Source organism: Lepisosteus oculatus, chromosome 6 (genome assembly GCF_040954835.1).
Source record: "Lepisosteus oculatus isolate fLepOcu1 chromosome 6, fLepOcu1.hap2, whole genome shotgun sequence".
Taxonomy (NCBI): Eukaryota; Metazoa; Chordata; class Actinopteri; order Semionotiformes; family Lepisosteidae; genus Lepisosteus; species Lepisosteus oculatus.
Window position 1 is genome coordinate 31,882,603 of NC_090701.1, and position 27,422 is coordinate 31,910,024.

General features: G+C 36.0%; 1 protein-coding gene across 1 annotated transcript in view; it reads right to left on the reverse strand.

Annotated features, from left to right (window-relative positions):
* Positions 1-21,960, reverse strand: part of gjc2 (gap junction protein gamma 2) — a 60,405-nt gene extending 38,445 nt beyond the window's left edge. The window contains exons 1-2 of the mRNA XM_015354113.2: positions 21,689-21,960; positions 11,011-11,102 (exon numbers count right to left, since the gene is read on the reverse strand). The gene's annotated coding sequence lies outside the window, so the exon portion shown is untranslated. The remainder of the gene's footprint in view (positions 1-11,010; positions 11,103-21,688) is intronic.
* Between the last annotated feature and the right edge of the window lie 5,462 nt (positions 21,961-27,422).

Consider the following 27,422-nt stretch of genomic DNA (forward strand, 5'->3'; position numbering starts at 1 on the left):
GCTGGCTCTCCCATCCTTATTGCTGGATATCACTTCGGTCTTCACTCCGGTCTTCAGTGTCTGTGAGCGGGTCCTGTGCCTGGCTTTCCTCAGGCTGTCCACTCCGATATCAGCGTTAGTTTGGTGAGCCTTTTGCCGTTCCTCCATTATTTTCGCTGGATATCTATCCGGACATCCATGCCTGTGAGGGGACTACGGTCTGGCTTTCCTCGGGTTGTCCACTCCGATATCAGTGATAGAATGTGAACGTGCCTATTGCCCAGTCTGCGGTATTTTTCCCCGGGTTTTTTCTTTTTTATTCTTTTGCCTGGTGTTTTGATTTTTCACTTCCCCTCCTATTTGGTCCCCCCTGCTCCCTGTGTGTCTAAACTTCTGGTTCCTACCTGTTTGTTGTGGTTTGTGCTTGTGTACTTGTCTTTTTTGTTTTTAGTCTCTGGAGCTCTACTCAACCCCTCCTTCCTCTACCCAATAAAGTTTTATACCCTGGAGGAGGGGGCAGCTCTCAGCCGTGGACTCCCGGAGTTTTTCTTTCAGTTAAATGAGGTCTTTCCTCCCCCCAGTGCTGTGCAGCTCATTTATTTGTTTGGGCGTCAGGAGATGCCCATTAAGGGGGGGGGGGGGGGTACTGTCACACCCTCTGCAGCCAGAGGGCACTCCTTCTATGTCCTGTCTCTTGTTTCCTGTGCTTTGCTGTCCTTCCAGTGTCTCCCTTTGGGGCTATATATTTCTGGGTCTTTCATTTGCCTTCGCTCAGCATTGACATTCGGATGTCCTGAGACCTGCCTAGCACTAGGTCGCCCCATGTCCACTACCTGAGGGCATAGGTTTCTATACGACATTTCCTGAACAGCTGAGCCCAGGCTAACCCCCGTCTCGCCACTATGCATAGGGTCTTTTCGTTCTCCTGTCATTCCACGGTTCACCCTTTCCAACATCCATGACAATAGCTTTCAAAGGTGAAAATGTCACTCTAAGTTAGGGTATATGTTGGTATATGGTGTCTGGTTTTTATTTATAAAGTAATTCATCAGGAATGGATGTGATAGGCAGAACCTATCTGAGATACTGTACTGGGTGCATACAGAGAGTCTGGGTACTTAAAATAGCAACAAAACCGTGAACAAGATAAATCACCTGCATATTTCTTTTTAAATCTTGTTCTTAAATATTGTACCATTCAAATATTTTCCTTCTGAATTTTGGGTTCATTATATAGGAGAATGAGTCATTCAAGAATAAAGAAATTTTGAAATTTTTTTAAATTTGCCAGCTTGTGGTTACCATTTTCTTTTAGACATTACATTTATGACCTGTGACAGAGTGGGTTTTTGGGCTGCCTTTCGCTGGCTTCTGGTAGAAGGCTCTCTACTTCTGGTAGAAGTAGAGAGCCGATGCACAGTCTCTGAGATGTGTTTCTTTTAGCCGTCAAATTTAAACCAATAGTGAGAGACACTTGGGCACTGATTGCGAAGTTATATGAATGTCCGCTGTCTTGCAGCCGATGTCGGGATTCTGAGGCGAACACAAGGGGAATTGTGTGAGAATGTTTTATAGGGTTCTCTAATGAGGATCTGGGTGGTGTTAATACCCATTCTCATGCAAAACTGGTTAGAGAGGGAACAGCTGGGGGGCCCTCTAATGGTGTGCAGTGGAAAAACTTTTCACACTGTCACAGGGCCTATTCTGCAAAAATAGAGAATATGGATGATTCTTTATCATCCTAATCTCAGAAATCAGAAAGCTATTGAAAATTAACATAATGCTTTTAATCATTCTTTTAACTAAAGCTGTGTCAGAGAACACAGAAGCCTCTAATTATAGCATCTACTCAGGTATATGCTTGGTAAAATCTTTACTTTGGGAGGTTATGATTATGTATTTGTAATTATTGATTATCCAAATCAATCTGTTTCTGGTAATCGCTTTTTTGTCACTTCAATATTTGTCATATTTTCACAGTCAAAGAGAAACATAAATAGTATCCATATTCATCTGTGTTTATCCTGTGGCTCTTGCCCATTTTTGTCTTTGTGCTTTTACAAGAACAAGTATCATTCATAGACTATTTTCTGAAAAACTATTGTACAATGCTCATTGCTCGTGGTACAATAATGTATTGTCCATGACAGCTAGGTCACTTAATTTTAATTTACCAGTGATTTTTTTCAAGTAATTGTGCTGGAAAGCTGAAAAACATTTTACATAAAAAATTCTCATTACTGTTCTTGTTTATATTACAAAAATATACATAACCAAATCAAATATATCATAATCAAGTTTAATAGATCAGGACGAGAGTGATTGTAAGAATCAACTGAAAGAACAGGAAGAAAGGTGTAGCGCTAAAGATTCTAAGGAGCTGGTGGTCATGCTGGGCTAACAGGCCTATAGAACTTGGCAAATTGTGTGGTAGGAAATACTGTACTGTAAGGGGTGGTATAGTAATATACAGGGATCAGACAGATGTACTGCATTGTAACTTCCTTTGCCTGACTCCAGATAGGATACAGCTGCACATCTTCTCGCTGTATATGATTGGACTGTAGGCATCTTAAAGTAAATTAAAATGAACGTCTTTTGCTTTAAACGCTGCCAAAAAGACAACGAAAATCTACAAAACTCTAGGCTTCATTGTACAAATCAAGAAGAACACTTCAGGCATAGAAACGCTGAGAGGGGAAAGAGCCCTGAGAGAAAAGAACACTTTGAGAGAAAAGGCAAAAGTTGAAAGAAAAGCAGAACATCTGGAGAGGGAAGGGAAGTGATCAGTCTTCTGCAAAAAAACAGAAGATATATGATCCTGATCCAAAATATACCATTTCACAATATACCCATAATAAAGTACATAATGTAATCACTGAGAATACATAATCAACCCTTTCTCATTAAATTGTTTTGTTGTGTTAACCAATCATTTTATTTTAATTCTGGATTTTGCATATTGTGCTTCCTCTCAGCATTCCATCCTCCAGAAAATACAAATATTCACAATGTCCACAAGTTCACAGATCAAATACTAACAAATACATTAAACCCCAAAGAATTTATATCATTCCTCATTAAAACATACAAACATCGTTACATTTTAATATACTTCAACTATGCCCACCCACACACACAAAAAATCACTGTACTACTGTGGAATTTAGTAGCACTTACTAAAAAACAGAAGAAGTCACCTTAGTGACCATTGTCAAAGCGGTTATTATCTGATGCACTCCTTTAAGGAAATTATTTCTCCTCAGAGCAAGCTACACTGTATAAAAAGGATTTCACTATCTTTTCTGGGTCACATATTTCAGGCTATGATAGTAAGATGCAAGATGATAACAGTGTGCTCCTTTGGGGATGATCTTTTGTGTGTCTAGAAAAATATTATCTGACAAATTCCGGGGTACTCTGTCAAAAGGGTCACGAAGGGTCCTTCCAAACATTATATCCTCAATTCACTCTTGAGCTACCATCGTGTACAGCCATCTGCTGTTGGTTATAAATAATGTAATTCATAATTGTCTCATATTCCACTCCATTGATGGTAACCATAAATGTTGATCAGATTCCCATTAAAACTTTGCTTCAGGGCTCCAACTTTGTGAAGGTGCAAGGTACTAAAATAATTTAAGTATTAAAATTGTTAGACTAAATTAAATTATTATTTCATTTGCTGTCTTTTATATCAAGTTTGAATGTTCTAAAAAATGCTTTGATATGTACATATTCATATATAGCAGCATAAAAATGCAAACACTCTTCCCCTATTTAAAATAAGGGAAAATGTTTTTATAAGGTTTCATGTCAACTATGCTTGAACAATTATTAAAGCAGAAACAATAAGTAATACTTACAGTAACTGACTGACTGATGTAAATAATAACAAAATAAACACCTATTATTATTCAATTAACCAACAGCCAATATAATACTATATACTTTAAGGTTATTTATGCTTTCACCTCATTTTTCCTACAAAAATTGACATTTTATTTTGGTTTCCAATATTTGTCAATACTGAAGAATTGTAATGTTAAAACCAAAAAGGACTAAATAATTAATAATACTAATCTTTGCCTATGCTTTTGGCAAAGTTCAGTTGGCAGAGAGAGAACTATTGGCTCCTTTACTTTGTACAGATTTAAGAATGCAACTTATTTGTATATGCTGAAGCTAATACCATGGCTTGTTTCAATAAATGGATGGAAGAGAGCCTTGAATCACTTATTTACTAGCAAGCAAACTAACTAGAATGGTCAACACAATCCTGTATGGTTAGCTATCGCCAAAATGCATGTTGATCAAAATGTTAATGAAAGAGTCTCACAATGGCAAGTTGACAGTTAGGTTAAAAAAATAGCTTGACTCATTTATTTGCAATGTGTCCCATCTGGGACCACAACAACCACAATAAACAAAACACAAAAGATAACAGAAATGCAGACACAGTACAATAACTACAAAAAACTAGACCATACACATTAGCCAGTTAGCTTAATATTTCTAGAACTCTCCTTCCTGAGTCACTATTACTGACAAAACATTTTGCAGCATCCCTTTGTATATGTTTGAGCCATACCATTATCAATGGAATAACATGAATCATAAAACAGACAAACATCAAACATACATTAACAATCTAGATTGTTACACACTTAATTAAAGACCAACAAAACAGTATAATACAGACATACTGTACATCAAATCTTTCATAATACATACACATTTTATGTGTCACTTCAACCCCCTCCCATTTGCATTGGTAAATTCCCACTGCTGTCTCCACAGGCATATAAGAGGCCTACTAAAAGCATACTGTAGGTCTTTTTTCTCCTTAGGGTTCGTTAGGAGGAAGTTGGAAGTTAGGCCTGAAAACAGTTTCTTCACTCTTAAACCTAGTAAACATGCTTGCAAACCAATACAAATTAAAGTGGGGGTATATTGCTACCTTTCCTCTATACCTGCCTTAAAGTATTAATTGTTATCCAGTATCCTTACCCTACCTCTGTCTCCAACTTGTTCTTGCAACTTGTGCACCCACAGCATGAGAAAACATGGGTAAGTAACTGTGTAAACCAGCAAAACTACCACAAAGTTTGCCATCTAAAGCTTGCTAATAAGAAAGAAAGTAATAGGTAAATTAGTGACAATTCACTATTGGTATGGCATGGCTTGCTGATACTGACACCCACATCTGACTGACAGGCTTGGAATCCAAATGCTAGGAGGATGGTGATCTCCAGAGGCTGGAGGAGATTTCCAAAGAGGTGGAATTCAAAGGATGTCAGAAAAGTCAGGCAAGGCTGAGGAAGGATGGAGATAGTGAAGGAAAATATCCAGTGAAGGAGGTTGTGTTCAGGACTAAAAAGAAGGTGAACGCAGTCATCATGGCAGCAATGGACTGGGAAAATATGCTGCTGGGAGTGAATGTAGCTGGAGAAATGGAGACACTCATCCATTGTAGAGCAGGAGGATGATATTCTCTGGCAAATCAGGTTTGGGTCTGATTAGGAAGTTTTCAGGTAGATTGAAACATTTGCAGATGTAGGCCAGTACTGAGAAAGCACTGTTGAATGTCAGAAAGCAGCTCAATGACAGAGCATCATCCCAATGGTACAATAAGGTTTCAATACAGATGAATGTTCACTAAAGCACTTATTATCCCTCATTTGGATGAGGGAGGTTGAGATAATGGGGCCGAAGTAATGCACTGGCATGGCATCTACTCATCCATTTTCTAATCTCTTCATCCAATTCTTCATCAGAGCCTCAGCAAGCAATAGGCACTACCAGGATACAGCTGGGAAGGAATGCCAGTCCATCACAGGGCACACACAGACACACACACCAATTAACACCAGAGACAATTTTCCCACAATCCAATTAGCCTACCAGTATGTCTTTGAACTGTGGGAGGAACCCAGAGAACCTGGAGGATACCCAAGCAAACATGGGGAGAACATACAAACTACATGCAGATAGCACTCCAGGTCTGCACTTAAACCCAGAGCCCCAGTGCTGCAACGTAGAAATGCTAACCACTGCACCACAAAGCCAAAACCTATCAAAGTTTAAATCTTTAATTTCTTAAATACACAACAATAACTTATTTTTTTATTCCAAGAGTTTATCTAAAAATACAAAAATGAAAACCGAAAAAAATAAAATTAGAAAAATTAATATTTTACACAGCTTCTTTGCTTTTTACACAGGGAGATAAAATATAATTAGAAAAACAAAGCTTTGTGTTTGTATGTGCCTGGGGATGTCATGTTCTAAAAGATCATAAACTGAGACTTGATTTTTATGACATTGGGCCTTAAGGTTTGATTATTAAAATAAGTGAATGCACAAAACACATGTTCTGGAATAGTAGAATATGACATGTCACAGGAATTTTGAAATGTCTCACAAATAAGTATTGATCATGTAAGGTATATATACGGTATATACTATATATTATACAGTATGATGGAAATATACCCACATCCTCGATTTATACTTTTGATTAAGAAATTCCACTTAATAAACTACAAATATTTCAAAAGCATACAATTTTATTAAAGTTACTAAATATTTGCTTTTGCATTTGGGAATGACTTTTTAAACTCGGGTAGCCCACTCCTTCTAAAAAACACATCTATTTTTTGAGGTTCTGTTTTAAGAACAGAAGTTGAAATGTTGATGTGTTTAAGTTCTTATAGCTATGCCTTAGGCATAAATACCAGTCTGATCACTTTTAACATTTACCTCTAAGACATGTTTTACTCTGTGTTGTCTTCCCTATTGTGATGCAGAAAGAAAAGAGGTTATGTATAATTAATACTAATGTATAATTCGGGGATCTTATTTACTAAGAGCTCAATTTAAATTCTGCCTAAGAATGTGAATCATTAGTACATATTGAAAGGATACATTAGAAGCTTAAAAAATACAGCATCTACATACAGTTGTTGAAGGTGACATTAGTCATCTTGGTTCTCCTATTGAAATAATCTATTATAGATTCTACATTTAAAAATATATATCAGGGATGACCTGATCCTGATTTACAGTAGCTTTACCAATTACAAGTTAATGAAAACTTGATAATCAAAATGTATCACAAGATTTCAGAGAAACCTAAAGACTTCCTGGATTTTAGTTCTTCTTGACCCAGGCTGACCTCCCTTGACATTGTTAGTTCAGCATACTGTAACTGGAAACATTAATTTCTCACTAACTATTATTATTTTTAAACAATGACAACTGTGGCACCGTGGCATGAGGGCATTGCTGCCTCACAGCCTGGGGCCCTGGGTTTAATTCCAAACCTGGGGAGCTATCTGTGTGGAGTTTGTATGTTCTCCCCAAATTCACATGGCTTTCCTCCAGATGCTCCAGTTTTTCTCTCACAATCAATTAACATATGGGTAGGTTAAGTGGCTACTGGGAAAACTGGCCCTAAGGGTGAGTCTGTGTCTGTGTGTGCCCTGTGATGGTCTGACATCCCACAAAGGGTGGATCACACCTTCATCCTGTCGCTTGCTGGGATCAGCTCTGGCTCCTCTGTGACCCCGAGTTGGAAGAAGCAGTTAGAAAATGGATGGATGAATTTACGGATACCTTTGCATTGTTGTCAAGACCACTCTGTTTTTGTCATTGAATATATTAATGCATCAGTGATGTGATATCTTCTTCCACTTTCATTATGTAAATATCTTGTAGTTCAGGCAGAAGATCAGATCAGTTGTAATATTTTATAGGACCTTTGAGAATTTATTTATTTAAAGTAGCCACTTTTTGAAAGAAGTCAAGGTGTCATTTTTAACAATGTCTTGGCAGCTTTTTTTTCTTTTTATACATTTTGATTAAATATATATTTGTATGTCTGCTGTATAAAAAACAGAGATCTGAGGAGCACCAGGTGTTTGGCCTGAGGAACACTTTGCATCACTGTACACTTCGTACAGATGTCAACTGATTTATCCCTTCATGAACCTCAGAAATCTTACACAAGTGCGCCATCTTCCTGATAACTACATAATTTAGAGGAAAAGATCACTGCATCAATGGAAAACACTATCACTTGTATTGCATGTAGCCAGTGTGCTAACATAAACCAGCCTTCACTGCAAGCCAAACTACTTTTTTTTTAATCTAACATTAAAATTAAATATAAAACACAAAGTGAATACATATAGGACCTTGTTTACACGGTTTCAAAAGTTGATCATCTTCAAAGTACTGAGAACAAGAGATTAACAGTAAATGGTGGGCTTTGGTAAAACTGGGATGGGAGGAGAACACAAAGCCAGAATGCTACAGTAAGTGGTACAACATGACCAGCAGGTGGCTCCAAAACAGATGTTCCGCTATGATGACTAATGACACTGCTAGGAGGTGTTGTTCTGTGAATGAGCTACCAAACTAAGGTCCTTACTATTTGGTCATTAAAGACTGGAAGAGGTCATAACTGGGCGGTGCAATGGCTCTGTGGCTAAGGATTTACGTCTGTGGCTGGAAGGTTGCCGGTTTGAATCCCTCGGCTGGCAGAGGAATCCTACTCCGTTGGGCCCCTGAGCAAGGCCCTTAACCTCAACTGCTCCCAGGGTGCCGTATAATTGGCTGAGCCTGCGCTCTGACCCCAAGCTTCTCTCCCTATCTGTGTGTCTCATGGAAAGCAACTTGGGGTATGCGAAAAGACAAATTCCTAATACAAGAAATTGTATATGGCCAATAAAGTGATCTTATCTTAACTAGTGCGTTCTTTCTAGATTCTACTCTAGACTGTTACGCCCAAGGGAGCCTGAAAGGCTCGCTGCCTTTGGTTGCCACGGGAAACCATGGCATTCCCACGAGTACTTCCGTTCCATCTGAACTTGAGAGCCAGACCAGTGTAGATCTCAGCTTTTCAATACAACTATGACAGTGCACAGGAGCCGGCCACGGCATAAAACATACTTTACAAAATCAGGGGTTCCTCAATTTTCCCCGAAGCTTAGTTGTTGGAGTAACTTTCCTCTCCTACAGCTGGTCTTCTTTATAGTGAGGCTGCTAGTATTGTAGTTTAATTACAAGATAATGAAATAATTAAAACATTTTAAAAAATAATAGAAATTATGTTCTTATATATTGTCATCAGTTAATTGCTTTTGATTGTCTTGTCATGTTGTGAATGTTGTATTTCAGTGTCAAGTCCATAAAAGATGAGTGCCCTAACTTACTAGCCTTTTCTGACAAGTCTGATACATCTGAACAAAAGATACATGGATTTAGGCAACTGAACGTTTGGCATCATCACTCAGCAGGTAACAGATTTTACTGAAGAAGTGACAGCTACAAATACTGTATCTGTTGGCATGGACAAATATAGCCTTACTTCATATTGTATGCATGTGCAATTTATATATTCTGAATTAGGGGTGGGAAAATAATTTTATCATAATATGATAACCTTATCAAATCATATTATCACAATATAATTGTATGTGTATATTGCTTAAAGAAAAAATGTAAATGGGCAAATGTGCATAAAAGCACAGAACTGCAATTAATAGGCTATTCTATATTTTATACTATGTAACTTTTTTCTGATTATTTTAAGGAATGTTGACCTATTAATAATATCTAAAATAAAAACTACATGGTGTGATTTTAAAGATATAAAAAATCCCAATATATTTTAATAATATCTTCATATGTTGTATAGAGCTTTTTCTAAAATGTTGTCCCTCAATAATGTTATTAAGGTGATAATGTCAACTGGAATAAAAAAGCAATCAACATCTGAATCAACATTTGAATGTGTTTGTTAAAGTAATAAATAACTAGTGCAAATATGTAGTAAAATACAAAAATAGTATTATTATAATTACTTATTATTACTATCTATTTTACTAATGTATATTCGTATAAAATGATTGCAAATAAAGTCTAAACGTCCAGTTTATTTACATTCATATTATACTGTTGAAACAAACTCAGTGGTTTATCATAATAAGTCATATAAATGTTTGTCAATATTTAATTTAACTGATACTACTGTACTAAAGGATAGGCACACTAAAGCATTTATGCATGTACAGCATATGAGGCTGAACACTTTTCATTTACTTACAAATAACAGATAAACAGGTAATGTTTTCAAGAAAAACTTGAAAGTACGCATATTAATCAATTGTGCAAGTGCACTGCACTGTAAGAGCACAGCATTGATTGTAGCTGAATGTTTGCCAACCCCTGTGTTCAGATCACATGATGGGACAATCTGCCTCAGGGCACTGTTCTTTTCCTCAGTATGTTAACCATGGGGATGTGTTCCAGTTCGATGTTCAATGATTTTAGCTAGAGATGTGTACAGGCATGAGCTAATTAGTAAGAATGAAGGTTAAGTTCTGTTTTGCATGTAAATTATTTTCAGCTATCCAAAGGTACCAAAGAAAAAACAGGAAGCAATTAACTGATTCATATGTTCAATCTATCTTCATGTGCACACATTCATCCAAGCAGACAAAGATACACTTACATGCAGAAAGATTCTACATACTGATTCCCATTGGAATATCTGAAAAATAAATTACAGATACCATTCCTGTGCTCAAGAAGCTACAAGATGACTATACAGAGATTATATTGTGTTAATCGAGCATGACAAAAGATTCACAAATGCAAGTGGGAATGACTTCAAATGGGAATATAAAAGGATAACGCATTCATGATGAGAATGAGTAGCACAAATAATATCAATCCATTGTCACTTCTGGTTATTTTAGAATTACTTTTTTGTAAAAAAAAACTATTCACTGCTCTAATTAAAATGAGTCACCTTTGTTATATTTTAATTTATAACGACAGTGGAAAAACAAGTCATATTATTAGTCAGCCAGCTATTTAAAAAGTGATTCAGCTACCAAATATGATACCTAAATCTTAAACTTTTATCCAACCTTTGAATAAAAAAGACTTGTTTTTCATAATGTCCTGGCGCTTTTCAACACTTAAATTAAATGCCCTTTTCCAATAAAATGTTGTACATACCTTCCTATAAAGAGAAAAGTGGTGATGATTTACTTCCAGTATCTTCAGAGCATCCTCTAATGTGTTCCAGACCTTGGTTAGCTGTTCTATGCCTTAAACAAGAAGAGGAAGACAATGGTTCATTCTGAAGGCATTGTACAATTAGCCTCTCACCACCAAGTACAGGCAGCACACACAAGAACCCAGCATTCTCCCAATACCCTTATTGTTTCACATTGGGCAGGGCTCTTTTTCTCTAGTACTTTTATTTTATCAATCAAAGTCTTGTTAGATTTCATTCAGATCTTTTACCAATGTGTTCATCATTATTCCGATCCACATGACAGTGCAGCATATGAAATCCTTTCAAACCAAGGAGAATATTAAAAGCAAATATAATAGTGGAATCAAAAGTCCAATCAAAAATATCAAAAGTGGAAATTAAATGTATTAATAAGAATAATCATTATCTTTGTTAAAAGGATTTCTTTAAGTATGATGGCAAAGAAATACTACATTGAGTGGCAGAGTTAGATCACAGGCTCTAAAGTAGTTCAGTATTTAATATTTTGTGCAGAACCGTCCTTGTACAGTATGTACAGTGCCTTGCAAACTCCATGCAGACAGTACCCCAGGAATTGAACCCAGGGACCCAGCAGCTTAGTATCAAGCTAATATAAAGTAAGTACAGAATTAGCTAGCTTTACTTTTCTATCAAAAATAACTGTAGCATTCACTGTAATATGCTAATGATTCAGCAGCCAACTAGCTGTCATGGTACAGTAAATAAGATCATAAGAATAGTTGCTTCCATATACTATATGCAACACGTTTAAATCGGGAAAACTCTCAAGATTATCAGTGACCACTTCCATCCAGCTTTTTCACTGTTTGAGCTTCTTGTTTGAGATTTTATGGATCAAAGCTAGACCAGAGCAGTAGTGAAAAAAACAGCTGTTCTATTCAGTCTTTTAACTCAACACTGGTATAAAAGTATGTATTGATATTTTTGCACAAAGACTTTGACATTCCAGACAGCTAGGATGGTATTCTGCACTTGATTGAAATGATTTCTACTTTCACTGTAATGTAGAATTTGTTTATCATGTGTGTATGGTATTTACGCTTTTTCTTTGTTTGTATCTCTGACATTTTGAGTGCACCACAAAACATTCCCAACCAGAGAGTTGGTTTGGCAATAAAGTTAACTATCTTTCTTTCTTAGGTATTATTAGCTCTTAATTATCTAGTCTTTGATTTGGTGTTCTCCTTGGTTCTCCCTTTGTCTTTGCCTCCAGAGTGACTTTTCTTTGAAGTTACTTTGGTTTTTTCCCACACTTCCCTTTCAGTTTAAATGTTTCTGGATTTGTGGATTATTTTACTAAGATGAATGGTACCTGTCTCATTTAGATGTAATATATCACAAATATATAGATGATCTTTGCTATGGAAAGGTTTTCAGTGAAGGAGAAAAAAGACTTCTTCTGCACATGATGTCCTCATCCTCATGTGTTGTGGTGAAGGTTTAATGTGTGTAGTTGTTCAGCTTGACCAGGTTCTTGTTCAATTCATGAGAAAACCACTAATTTACTCCTGTGGCTTCCAATTTCGTTGTACCTGTAATGGATGGAAAGTGTGCAGTTTATAACAAGGTTGTTTGGGCCTACATGTGCCTTAATTTTGGAGTTGCTGTCTCCTGGCCCCCAGTGCAGATCTTTATTGCTGTGTTCTGAAGAATAGTCTCCAAAAAATGCCACTTCTCTTTTTGCTTTCCTAGCAGAACTGGCAATAAATGTAGTTGAGACCAGTGTTTGAGATTTTGGGTCGGCAGTAGTCATGTCCTGTGAGCTGCTGCCTTGAGTGCCCAGATCCTGAAAAATAGCAAATTGATTTGGTGATGTTGAGTGCTATTTTTTTAAAGCTGAGAACAGATTCTCTGTCTGGTGTACAGGTTGTTTTTCTGACAGTCAAGCGGTGCATGCCTCCCCAAAAGGTAGTTTTGACATTTCTTTTGGAGACCTTTTGAGTGCTTTTAGCTCCTTCTCCTTGGAACTAACTTTTTCATTTTGTGGTAGTTACCACAGATGCATAGTAGCCAGAATGTTAGGGTTCCTTCACATGTTTTTTTTAGTATTACATCTATACTACTCATGATCAAGCAAATATATTTTCTTGGAAATAAGAAATAGCTTTTCTGTTTCTCTACAGATGCTTAAACGCTGTCAGATGTCCTGCTTACAATAACTTTTTCAGAACCTCTTGAGAAACTGACTAGCCTCTGAAAATTATAAGTCAAAGTAAAATGTACATTATTAATGAATAAATTACTCTTGTTGAAAGCTAAACAAAATAAATTACTGACTAAAATATGTTATTTGGCAAATAAGCAGAAAATTATATTAAACTGGCTGATTATTCTCCCTGTAAGTACACTTTTTCTCTGAACACTTCAACATTCTGTCCTGCAGTGAAAGCTCAGGAGTCATTGACCTGGGTATGCATGACTACCTCTGGAATTAGCTTACTTGTCTTTGAAGTCAGAGCAAGACCTGGGTGCTAGCCAGCTAATTGTCTGGGATTTCAGCTGCTTTTCACAATTTCACAATTTGTCCTAAAATGATTGTTCTGAGAACTCCTGAGTAAAGAACATTGAACCCATAATATAAATGACTTTATAAAAGTTTATTCCCAGACAATGATTGGTCTGAAATGTATCCTCTGCAATAAATGATGCAATACTGGCCAACTTCTGAAATGTAAGACGATGTTGACCAGTATCCATAATAATTTCAGACTTTTTGTTCATTTGTTTACCATACTGATGACTAGACCAAAAAAATGTTTTGGGGGTTCAAATCCCACGGTCGGCAGGGGAATCCTACTCCGTTGGGCCCCTGAGCAAGGCCCTTAACCCCAGCTGCTCCAGGGGTGCTGTACAATGGCAGATCCTGTGCTCTGACCCCAGGCTCTCCCTATCTGTGTGTCTCATGGAGAGCAAGCTGGGGTATGTGGAAAGACAAATTCCTAATGCTAGAAATTGCATAGGGTTAATAAAGTGATGTTATAAAGGAGAAAGAATATGAATAATTCCATTCTGAAATGAATTATAACATCTACTTTGTTAGCATTTTGAATAATAAAATAATAAAACACTTTACATAACAAAAACACAACACATGAGACGACTCAGCTGTATATTTTGGGTTCAGGACAGAATTTTAAACATGCAATAAACTCATGAATCTTGCCTGTTTACAAATTCATCATTCATCACCCATAGTCATTTCATCCACCAGAGAATCACAACAAACTTGAGACACAGAGTGCAAGGTAAAACTACACCCTGGACAAGACACATACACACAGGGACAATTTAAAGACACTAATTAGCCACATACATACAACACAACATTCATGAACACTGCAAGAACATGCAAGCCCCACACAGAAGCCACCCCAAGTTAGACCAAACCCAGGATCTAAGAGCTGTACGGTACCACCATGCCACACTGATTTGATGGTTCACTCTTTTTAAACCTTGTGCAGATTCCAGTCTACAAAATATGGTAGATTGCCCATTCAATAAGTGCAGCGTCAAAGGGATTATCACTAGGGGGAGCTAAGAGGCTTTCTTTTTCATGTACTGTACCTTTACCTGACAAAGATCTTGGATATGAATGTGCACAGGGGGTTTGTTAGAAGGATTTATAAATCAGGTGATAATCTCTTACTGTTTGGGAGCATGGAGTTTGTTAGACCAGACTTGTTTGTTAGACATGAGGATTTAGTGCAATACATGCAATAGTGCAATATGCTGTATTTGGCATACTGCATATTGCACTATTTGGTCATAATGTATTGCATTCACCCTGGGCATATAGCAGTTCTATTTATATTGAGTTTTATTTTATTTTATTCAATTTTTATTGTACAATTATTATGTAACTTTATTTTGTAACTTTTAATTATGTGATTTTTATTTTTATTTCCCCCCGGTGAGCTTGCAGAAAAGACATTTCACTGCCAGCAATTACTGCTGCTTACTGTATTGTTGTGCATTTGATAAATAAAGTTTGATTGATTCATTGATTGATTGATAGTGGTAACTATGCGCATGTGTATGTACAGTATAGAGTTAAGCAGGATACTGTATCTAGTATCTTTAGAGGATTTTTTGCTGTTTTTATAAAGTGTTTTGTCTCAATCCATAATAAAGCTAGGAATGGCTGCAGGAACCTTCATTTGACATCTGTGTAAGAAGTGTTTTCACTAAACATTACAAAGATTTTTTTTATACTAATACTTCATTACACATTTTTACAGTTTCATACAAATAATATACAGTATTAAGCTAAAACACAAAATGAATGTATAATGACATATGTCAGTACAAATCTATTGTCAATAATGATTTTTTATTAATGTAAGATACAATATAAGATTTACTCATACTAATACATATTATTTTCCCTCTTAGATCACTGTCCTAAAAATGTACATCCAATGTTTATGAGAAATTAACATAGAAATGTGCTAATATACAGTATACTGTACATATTGATATATTTTTTAAAAACAAGTGTGTTTACAAGGGGGAAATGCCTTGATACTGATTGAGAACAAATTATGAAATAGGTTGAAAGATGAATGTGAAACATGAATGTGACCACATTATCATAAAATCTCTATCAGTTAACTTTAAAAGCATAACTGTGCAACTTCTTTTTAAAGGTATTTGGGATAGGTATCTTGGAATATTAATTTTGCATTTACTGGCTCTGAATTCAATGGACTTCCATGACGTAACATACATTTGACACCCAAAGAAGGCTCTACAGCCAAAAAGGAACAAGTAATAGGTTTATTCTATGCTGGAAAAAAAAAGAAGAAAGAGAACACAACGTGTCGGCCGTGGAGCCTCTTCACACCTGAAGAAGGCTCCACGGCCGACACGTTGTGTTCTCTTTCTTCTTTTTTTCAGCATGGAATAAACCTATTACTTGTTCCTTTGCAGCCTACGCATGCTGACGCAGCTACCCACCTGAACTTCTACAGCCAAAATGTTGTTTCTCTTTTTAGCATTGAATAAACCTTTACTTGTTCCTATGAAATAACATATGCTTACACAGAAAACATAATAATTATTATCTTTTTTTTCTATTTGAAAATAAGTTTAAAAATGGATGAATCATGAATATGAAACAGCATACATGTGATTCTTTTTTTGTCTTAACTGTATACAGTATATTAAACAGCTGCTCACATAGTGTTAAATTAAAATGATAATATAAAGTATTTTTTTCTACTTAACAGTTACAGATGATGTTAAGTAACCATTACTTATGTTTATAACTGAACATGTATAAGTACTGGTTGCTAGTTTATTTATCCAAGAAACATCATTACCCCAAATACAGTAGATAAAACTGTATATAATGGTAAAATGCTTAATGCTTAAAAAATGCTATGGTAAAAAACTATCATTTGCTATGATAACACAATATTTTTATTGTTTGCTAATTTAAAGCAACAAAATGTCATATTCTTAAAACACTGAAAATTAAAAAGTATCAAAATTTCCATTTGAAAAATGGAACAAGCTAAATAGAATATCAACTATTTGAAATTCTTTTAATATCTCATTCTCTTTATTTTCATTTTGCTCAAATGCAATCTAAGAATATGCATCAAATGATTCTGCTCTGTTTTTTTTTTCCCAGAAACCACAGGAAATGGTCGAGGCATGACTGTCTGTTTAGAATGTACTGTGACTGTCAAAACATTAGAAGAATTGTTTGACAAAGCACATCTCTCCTAGTTCATTGTTTGAGTGGAAACAGGTGGGTTTGGTCTGGTGTGGAAAGTTACACACTACATTAAAACATCTGGTGCTTGTCACAATACATTACAACTATCTGTGGCCTTGACTTGTCATGATCTGCTAAAAACTACAACAGCGCTTTCTAACTGGCTGGCTGCATACAGAAATTATGGAAATTTTGTCGGTGGGATCAGTGTAAGAAGGCATGCCACCTGTAGCCAGGAAGCCAGTTTTAAGCCATTTATAGCACTAAAAGATGTAGTTTTAGAGCACTGTGTAAAATCTAAGAGTTACTTGTGTGGTTCAAAGGCTGGTTTATACAGTATGTATTAATGCAAAATCAACTGGTTGTAAAGAAAAGTACTTCCAAATACAATAATGCCATGCTTAGCACAAGAATATCTGAATCAACTTCTAGATGTATGGATGCCTGGAGGGTCCTATATGGTGTAACCAGTAACATTGCTTATACAGTCTGCAGGATAAGCTGTACAGCACAAATGTTGCCAGTCTGAGCCTGGACCCAGTATCACACAGTCTAATTGGCATAGACACCTCTACTATGTACACAGGTAGGAATGTACCACTTCTGACTCAAACTGTGTGCTTCCCTCAAGTACTCCCAGCTTTTAATTATACATTTACTGTACCAGCTCATCAAGAATACTAATAGCATACACTACATATCTTTGGAAAGTCAGAATCATTTGTGAAAAAAAAGTATTCTAATAAAGAAGGAAATGTGCTTTTAAAATCATGAATTTAAATGTACCAACATGCAGGAACCATGAGAAAGCGGTAAATTTGTACAAGACAAACTGAAATGAATGGGCTTTAACCAGTGCAGCTCGGTACTTGATCAAGTTAGAATACAAACAATTAAAAACAAACGAAGAGTTAAACAGAAACTCTATAGATCAAAAAGTTTCTTAAATAAAACACATTCTTTAAAAACAATCACACTCAAGGAGTAGGAAAGTTCTGTCAGGGATTCAAATCTTTCATAGATACATACTGTACAAGTACAGCATGTTACCTCACTGGCAAAATGTCTAGAACCATTAGCTAGGGATGTACTGTATGTTGTAATTGATAAGATGTAAAAACAGGATTCATAAATTTAGAAATGAACACTGTTTGACACAGCACTGCAAACCTGTTTAACCTGTTATGTTTAATCTGTTTTGTTTAAATCTGCATGATATTGACTGGGGATTTTCCTAAAGTACAAAAATGGAAGCCTTATTTCATGTCAGTGCTGTTTAAAAGTACATAACAAATCTGATGTAAGTTTCTGTTACTTTTTGTTGCTTTGTTCATAGATTAGCAACTTCTAAACATCAGTTTGGTTTAACTAACAGAAATAAAACCATTCCTTGAAACAAAATTAAGGTAACAGTACAACAATACATCTAAAACCACCCAAGCAACCACTAGTTAATTGATTAAAGTTCCTTGAGTCTACTGTCATATTGGCATCAAAACTGTTTTAACTAGTCAACAATGAAACATTCTGAACTTAGTAAAATTAATTTGGATACAAAATACTCCACATATGCTGACTAAAATCCTGTTGGCTGTACTTAGACCCATATATGCAAGGATCATACTTGGCACAATAATATTCTTTCAGAATTTGCTTCTTTGCATATGGTTTACTTATTTACTGGACATATATACTGTACAGTACATATAATTGTCTAACTGTTAATCCAGTTCAGGGTTGGGGAGCTGGAATCTATCCCAGCAAGCAACAGATGCAAGGCAGGATACACCCTGGATGAGAAACCATCCCATTGCGGAGCAATTATTCAGATCAATGCAGTTACAAGTGAAATGTATCCCTTTCAAAAACAAGCAGATCTTTGCAGAGAAATGTTTAATGCCTGCTTAGAAAACTGTAATTTTTTTAAATATCAGTTTGTTGTCTTTATCCTAGAAAGCCAAAGTTCTGTGTAGGCAGCATTAAATGGTCAATAAACAGAGATACTATATGGAAAGCATGTCAGCTCCTATTTAAGCAATGAATTGATCCAATAAGGTCATTCAGAGCTCATCTGGAATGAAATTCATTATTTCAGTTCCCAGTCAAAGTAAGAATCAAAGAACCTATTGCTTACACTCCAAATAGGGTTTTCCTTTGTTTCACGATTCAAGTTTCAAAGCTTTGTAACAATTTGTGTTTTTAGTGTTTACACAAATGAATACATTAAGATAAATTTAAACATTTAAAAAAGAACACGAACATGATTTGTGAACATTATAAAGTTTTGAGGACACAAAAATAGTCCAACAATAAACAGAAAATTCTGATTAATAAACCCTGATATTTCATTTTTTGTGACACACTGAAGGGAGACTAAACTAACTGGCACAATGTTAACAGTGGTTAAGCCTCTGGCCTGGACAGCCATGAGTTCAAATCCCAGGTTAAATGCTGCAGTATGTCCTTGAGCAACATGCTTCACTTAAGTATCTCCACTAAGCACATCTCCCGGTTGTAATTGTCAAAGTGAATTTGTTCTTAACTGACCCACCTGGAAAACTGTGACCTGATCTTCTCAGACCTCAGGAGCTAAGCAAGACCAGGTTTTGTCAGTATGAGGATGGGAGGCCTCTAAAGTCCAGATTGCTGTTACCAGTTGGAAGACCAATCAGTATCATTATTCTCTTTGGACCAGAGTTTCCAAATAAATGCTCCAGTATGACGACAGGACCACTGTGCTGCAGGAGGTGCTGTCCTTCACGTTAAACTGAGGTCCTGACTGTTCTAGCAGGCGCATTAACCCTGATGCCCACATTAAATTCCATTTCATGCTTGCACAAACATAATTCAATTGATAAAGGAATTTTGCTTTTCTCCACCAGCTCTGCTGTGTGGTAGGGCTGCCAGCACAAAATGGCTGCAGTGTGTTTCCCAGGTGTGGGTTCTGCTTCAATGGAGGGCAATGTGGACAGAGTCGAAGCTCTCTGGGATTCTTTGAGATGATTATTAATAAGAAAAATAATTAATAATATTACATTTATGATTAATTATAATGGGCAGCAAGCTGATGCAATGGTTAGCATTACTGCTTTTCTGCATTGAGGCCGTGGGTTCAATTCTGGGCCTGGGGCGCTACTTGTGTGGAGTTTGTATGTCCTCCCCTTGTTCACATGGGTTTCCTCTGGGTGCTCCAGTTTCCTCTCCCAGTCCAAGACAAACTGGTACTGAAAATTAGTAACAATGTCTGTGTGTGAGTCATGCAATGAACTGATTTCCCATTCATGCTGTATCCTACCGTACCTTGGCCCTGGGTCTTTTGATAAATGAACAGCACAATTAATTTATCCTTTATGAAATACAGTTCAATTTGAGATGTGTATAGTGAAACAAAATTCTACAGCATGTGTGATTTGATTTGCACTATGTCATTTCTTTCATTTTCATTTCTGAGAATGAACTAACATTTTTATTTTTGCACTGACAGGCCACAAGTTTACAATTGAATCACCTTCAACTGGATAAAGTCTTGATAAGCAACTGTAAAAATAACTCTCACAGCAGAATCATCATACTTAGCTTCTCTCAATATCAATATGAGAACCCTGGAATTTCAATTCAGTACTTAAAGATCGCATTTTTTACTTTCGAAGATTTATATAATTACTTATTCTTTTCAGCTACTTTTCTGCATAATGTTATGAAACACACATTTCAAGTTCTGTTAACGCATGAAGTGTGAAACATAAAAAAAAGTTCCTTTTGGGGCACAATTCAGATACAATTCAGATTCAGATACAGGGTTACATTAAAATCACAAAAAAATTATATTAGAAGAACAAAGAGTTAACGGTAAATATAGTATATTGTATAATGTATAATGTTAAAGAAAACGAGAACTATATATAGTGTAGTTTCCGGGAAACCACTCAATATGAACACACAGGTTTTAAAGAGTACCTCCCAAACTGTGTAGAAAACATACTGGTACAGTATATTTCCAAAACAAGAGTCTAAGCCTTTTTTGTAACACATTTTAGAATATTTTTAAAATAAGTTTAAACAGTTATTGGTCCACCGCAAAGACTGACATTCCCGTGTCTGCAGCCCCTGGCAAAAGACGATAAATGAGTAATCCTTAAAAAGCTTTACACAGCTTTAGTAGAGGTGTTAGACCTTTAACAAAATACTCCTAAATGGGATTAACATAAAATGTAAATATGCAAAAAATAAATATAAATTGTATATAAAATGATTTAGGATGCAAATCTCAGAAAAGAAATGTTCAATTATTTCTTGGCCAAGTTGGAGGTCTTGATCAATTACAAGTCCATTATTTGAACACTCTGCTGTTTTTCTGTGTTGATTTGATCAATTGGTATATTAATCTATTATTTCTCCTATTATTATCGATACTAATGATAAATTACACACAGTACCCACGCAACAACAGATAATTAATTTGAAATACATTGGAAACATGGTATGTTATCGCCGCTTTTTACAGATGATTGAAACAGTTTTATAAAAAAAATATTTTTCTACTTCCAATTATTCACGTAATTTGCGTGAAGGGCAATTTTAAAACACAAAAGTTTAATAGGAAGGTCTGATGTCTGATCAAAAACGAATTCTCTGAACACTTAAGATATAAATCGCTAATCCCAAAATCCGAAAAAATAAACACAGTACTTGTCTTTTCCTTAACACAAGATTGTTTACTGATAATCAAAACAAAAATGCAAAAGCACAGTCAAAACACCACCCACATTAAACTTCCCGGTTATTAAACGTGAAAAGTTTTCAGGCTACGTATTTTATTCAATTAAATGGCATGGCGTGTTCACCGGGTTTTAACAATCTTCACATAGAATGTATTAAATTAATATACTCACAACTCCATTTGCCCCCACGGCGGTAAATTATTTATCGTGTCTGATGATAAAATACCACAATGCACGTGTGCAGGATAGCCTTTTCTGTTCTTTAACAAGAAAAGCGCTTCTTTACACAAGCAAGAGACAAAAGTGATTTTCGTCGCACTTGTGCATTAGGTAAACTCCCTGCATACATTCCTCTTTATTTTGTTAGAAAAATAATGCATCCCTTCCTCTCGTGACAATAATTGTCACTTATAGTGAAGGCTACAGTATAACAGTCTCCATGCGTCCAGACCATCTAGCAAATAACAGTGATGTCACTGGTATCAGCAGACAGAAGTAAGCGTGTGTGTATTCGTTAATGTCAATGTGGAGACCATATCTGTACAACAATCGCCACAAACATACAGGCAACCAAAAAAATTCCAAGGTGTAGATTACTTTTCCATAAACCAAATGGCATTTTCTTTTAACACTTTTAACAAGTCTTCCTCGCGGTCTTTAACCCGGTGTGGAATCTCTGGGAGGAGTTGAATGTAGTAAAAACGGAATGAAAGCGAATGAGTTCTGCAGTATTGTACAATAGTTACGAGAGTATCCCGTTTAATTCTATAAGGTCACATTTCTTATAGTCAAACCTTTTTGGAAATGTGGATTTCGTGTTTGGATTTTTCCCTTTTGGAACTCATTTTAATGTACTCTCTCTTTATATAATTGCTCATTTATATAGCGCTTTTTATCCCAAGGTTAACAAAAGACAAAAATAATCCCGGATTTGAACTGTTTCACAGGGTCTTTGACGTCCACGGTTTATCCTCTTCTGAGGACCGATGATACTATCGATCTCATTCGATACACCTGTACAGCACTGCATAAACGGATTAAAAAATGGATTTATGGACAATAACCAAAAGGTTTGTATAGAAATGTCCTAATCCCTCAATAGCTATGACTAGCTGCTTTGAGAAGCATCAGTACTGGTGTAGAGTGGTATTTTTTTCTTTTTGTGTTATACAGTTTGCTGGGATATAACTTTTATGCTATTAAACTATTACTTTTTTTGCAAACTCTATTACACATGTGGTTTGCTATTCGATTAAAGACCCCGTTGAATTCAAAAGCTAAATTACTATGGTTCAATGCACTACCTAGCTTGATTGACGGAATTGTCTTTAAATTGCAAATTCATATTCAATTTCTAAAACCCTTTGAGTTAAGAAAGTCGCAAAAATGCAGTAGATTAGAGAATATGCATATAAAAATCCATATAAAAATGTTGTTTAATTGTTTTGAAAAGCCATGAAAATACTTTCTTAAAACATTTATAGAATATTTAATACTGGCTTAATTGATTTTAAGATCAGAGGTTTACCATCATACATCTGCTAATTACTAAATCTGTTTCAAATGTTTTCAAAGGGAGCTGTATTTTGTCTCTTAAAACATTAAGAGATGTTTCATTTTACTAAGAATGTCAGTAGCCTGGTGAAGGAAGCAGCAGGAGGGAGATGGCAATAGACCCAGTCAGAGTGGTGGCAGTGATAGTGGTACAGTTCCAATGGGAAATACTGCAATGCCTCTCCTTCATGTCCCAAAGGAAAACACTGAACTCCTGGAAGTAAAACAGATGTTTACTTTGGCACTGACAACAGCCAGAGGCCTGTTGTAAACACTGGCCTAAAACCCCCTCTACAAGGGCACATATAGTGAAGAGCATCTCCTTTTCTTGAGGAACTAACTGGTGCTCTGGTGGGAACTTGATCAACTGGGACAACAGGGGATGATGCCTTTGTCTCTGGAGGGGGGGGGTATTTTGTCAGGATATAGGATATAATTGATTTACCAAAAAAACAAATGTAATGACAATGATTTTTGCTGCCAAAATATGGATTTTTATTATTCGTGTTAAGAAAATACCAGTCATATACTGTACAGTATAACAGCTGAAACATTGTTTCTTCTTTATTTTCAGCCTGGAACTTTGCAGTAATTTGATATCTTCTAGAACTGATGGTCCTCATGTGACCAACAAGCATTTAAACAATGGTGACTCTTTTTCTCCTTGTTTTTTGTTGCCTTTTTATTATTTTCAACAGGATTTTTAACATTTGCATAATAAATTTCATGAAAGGTAATATTAGAAAGTAGAAGCAATGAAATGTTTGGTGTAGTCACAAACCTTTAAAATTATCTTCATATACTGTATATGTGTTAAAGAATTGTACATTCTATAGTCAAGAATTTTAAATTTTAGTTATTTTAATATCTGACAAATCACCTTATAAATCTTTACTGTGTAAACTGTGGTAGAATTGCTATAGAAGATTAGCGCATGGAAGTGATTTTAACAAAGAAAGAAAACTAACAAACAGAGATCAAGATTAATTCCAACACATCTTTGCTGCCAGGGGATGTTTACAGTCAGACTTAGAGAGAATAGACTCGGGCATAATCTGAACTCAGAAAAAGGAGAAGCTGCTTTGGGGAAAAAAAGCATTTTTCACAAAAGAGCTTAATTTATTATTACTGAAGTTTGTGACTTACTTTTTCTTTTTGTTTCCCTTTTTTCATTTTTACACTGTATATGTACGTTGCATGGTTTCTACTTAAAATGTTTACAAACAAAAAAGTGATAATGTTTTCTAAAGAGGTACATTTAAAATATACTGTAATTCCTTAAGTAGTCATTTGTAGGTATATCACAAATGACAATGAAAATAATCGCTTGCTTTATACAGAGTGCAGTTTGTCAGTTGTATGTTGGTAAAAAAGACAGAAAACTACATTCTAAAATATAGTAAAATGAACAATACAAAAAGTGGTAAATGCTTAGTTTAAATCAGTTATTTTATTGAAGAACTGATTTAACAGAGTACATTATTTATGTATTTTGTTTAATTATGCTTTATATTACAGTACTTTTTTGCACGTGTGTGTAGTAGCCTAATACCTAAACTATGCTGCTCTGTCACTATGGTAAAGCGGTCTCCTGGCTAAAGATAATAGACATAATTTTAATAAAATAATAACTTTAATAAAATTGAAATACCTTTGCTAACACACTACCACAGCTGGTTAATTATGATATATTCAGATAAAATTAATCTATGTCTTTAAGGCACTGAGGCTAAATAGTTTTCAGCATGAGCTGAGCCAGATTATTGGTATTACCTATGATTAACTTTATGATTTCATTTCTTATTTATTACTTATTTCAGAGCTACTGTACGTTGATTATTTTTCTTAGAAATGCTTTTTGCAAGGGCAGACGATTGCTATTGCAACTAGACAAGGTCAAAATATATTAATGGGCATTCAAGTAAAAAAATGATTCCCTGTTAAATTACGTATGATCTATTCTAGCTGCAAACATTGTTTGCAATGCATTGCCGAAAATAGGCATTATAGTTTATTTCTCTCCTGAATGCAAGTAAAAGTCAGGAAATCCCTGTGGTGCTGCCATACTGTCATAGAGTGGGCAGATGAGTGACACTGAGTCAGGGGGGCTCCAGGACTGCCTGGTAGGGGATTGTGATGGGTAACTAAGAGATGGGCAGAGAGATGGACTGCTGGGCAGTTATGCTGCAATAGAGATAGTTCCTTAGGTAAGTGACAAGCCCAGTAGCTTCTCTGGGAATCTTTGAAGATTCAAAATGACAGACTATTGCCCAGACCATCATTTGTTTTCAAAGCAGTCAAGTGCCATTAGTATTTTAACTCCTTCGCCTTCTTAGGCTTCCTAAGATTTCTGAATAATAGAGTGTGGAAATGCATGGAAAATACAGAAGGAAAGATGAGTTACTGCAACATACAATTGAAACTGTTTCCTAAGATATTATGCAGTGGTCTACAGGAGATCATGTTTGCAAGAGGAGGAGCCTCAGACTTTCTTCTGATGGTCACTTGACCAACACAAGGGTTCATTACTTTTAAAAACACTCTATTTTGCAACATTATTTCCTTGACACATTAAACAGGAGTGTGTTTTTGATATGACAACATTTTCCAGATCATGTTCTGGAACTGTTCCCTTCTGGTACATGAAAAGCATGCATGTGAACTTTTGAAAAATAATATTTGTATCTTACTGTACATTTAACATATTGACACTGATTTGTAAAAACATGTTGTGGTTCATCATAGGGCTGATAGCTGATTTTTATATTAACAGACTATTTAAATATACATGATGCAGGTGCAAAACATTAAATATAATTTCTAAATGTATGTTAATATGATGGATACTAGACACAGCATTGCAGATGGAGGGTCTACTGGACCATAACAGCTTCTGAACTAATGTGTGTTTCTTATTTCTACATTTTATGTACAGTACATATGATAAAAAACTGGCATCATTCAGCAATGTTAAAATGAAACAGTGGATAGAAAATAGAATCATCTAGTTGCTGCAAGATTTCATCCATGGACATGGACTTGCATTTAATTTTGGGTCCCATACCAAAGTATGCTGGTGGCCCTAGCCTGGGGCTCAATGAGCATTAGGATACACTATAAAACCATTACATGAGTTAACAGAAGTTGGCATGGTATTTTGTACTGTATGTTCTTAGTGTTCCAGGGGTACCATCAGTTCATGTACTGATATGACAGCATGTTCAATTTGTTTTCACTGGTTGCCATGGTAAGAGGAGTTCATGAGTAATGGAGTTGGTATAACCTGCTTGCAGTGGCACAGCATTCTCATTTAATAAAAAAGTTATTTTTAGATGTCTTCAATCCCTTTCTCTACAACAGTGTGTTAGGCAGAATTCAGGTACTCAATGTGCAACTACAGTAAAACAAACAGTCCAACAGTTATGTTTAAAAATAGCCAGTCAAGTTTATTAGAATAAAAATGTCCCTCAAAAATCTATTTTTGTATTGTCACAGGGAGGGCAGGAGGGGTGCCCAAGTGAGTCCTTTTAAAACTAAATGATGGCCCAGCCACAATTGCACTTAGGTGCAAAGATGATGGTATATTATGACAATTCTCCCCACAGACTATTTATATATAACAAAACAAAACAAAAAAAACAAAGTTGAACTAGTACACATACACAAAAAAAAACTATTTCTCTAAGAAAGAGGTCAGGAGTTCTAACACACTTAGGTTCTATCAGCTCCACACTGTAGCGATAGTGAGACTAAAACCCCGTTAGATCTCTCCCCATCAATTGGGTAAGCATGAAACTGGGAGGCAGCGTTGAGCTTATGGAAATCCAAGCAAACTCTTAGTGACCCATCCTTCTTGGGCACATTGACTATGGGGCTACTCCATTCACTGGTCGATGGCTCAATAACTCCCATGTCTCTCATGGTTTGGATCTCTTCTTTCAGTGCTCCTGCTAGTCTCTCAGGTACGCGATGTGGTCTCTGGCGAATTGGTGTAGGATTCTTCAGATGAGTGGCATGGTGAAGGATGCTGGTTTTCCCAGGCTTCTGTGCAAACAGGACAGGAAACTCCACAAACAGTGTTTTTTAGGTTAATTTCTGTCTGCTGCTTCCATGCCTCTAAGCCGGCAAAGTCATCCTTTTCCTCCTCCACTTTACACACCATAAGCGAGGTCACAGACTTCCATTCCTTCCACTCCTTAATGAGATTAATGTGGTATGTCTGCTTTTCCTTCCCCTTGTCTGGGTGGTGCACTTCATATGTTATCGCCCCTACCCTATGGAGGATGGTGTAAGGCCCTTGCCACGTGGCCAGCAGCTTACTGTTTGCAGAGGGAAGCAGGGGCAATACCTT